Source organism: Otolemur garnettii, unplaced genomic scaffold (genome assembly GCF_000181295.1).
Source record: "Otolemur garnettii isolate 467f Iridium unplaced genomic scaffold, OtoGar3 scaffold00020, whole genome shotgun sequence".
Lineage (NCBI taxonomy): Eukaryota > Metazoa > Chordata > Mammalia > Primates > Galagidae > Otolemur > Otolemur garnettii.
In genome coordinates, this window is record NW_003852415.1 from 4,455,814 (window position 1) to 4,456,066 (window position 253).

The window sequence follows — 253 nt, forward strand, 5'->3', positions numbered from 1 at the left end:
GGCTTTGGGTATTGACTGGGGCTGCACAGCCTGGGGGTTTAAGGAATCACCTCCCTGCTCTGGAAGGGCAGATCCCTAACAGGTTATTAGTTAAGACTGTTCTGTCCTAGACAACCTGCCCTGTGCCTACTGCCCACCCCCTGTACAGTTATTCCTCCAGTTAATGGGAGATCCCTGCTAAGGTCAGGTTTATTAAAAGAGCCTTTGATTTGGAGTATTTTCTAGACTTCCTTTTGACATTTGTTAGCTATTG

The 253-nt window shown here is 47.0% G+C and overlaps 1 protein-coding gene across 1 annotated transcript in view; it reads left to right on the top strand.

Moving 5' to 3' along the window:
- ADCK1 (aarF domain containing kinase 1) overlaps positions 1 to 253 on the top strand; it is a 109,480-nt gene that overhangs the window by 43,548 nt on the left and 65,679 nt on the right. The window lies entirely within an intron of this gene.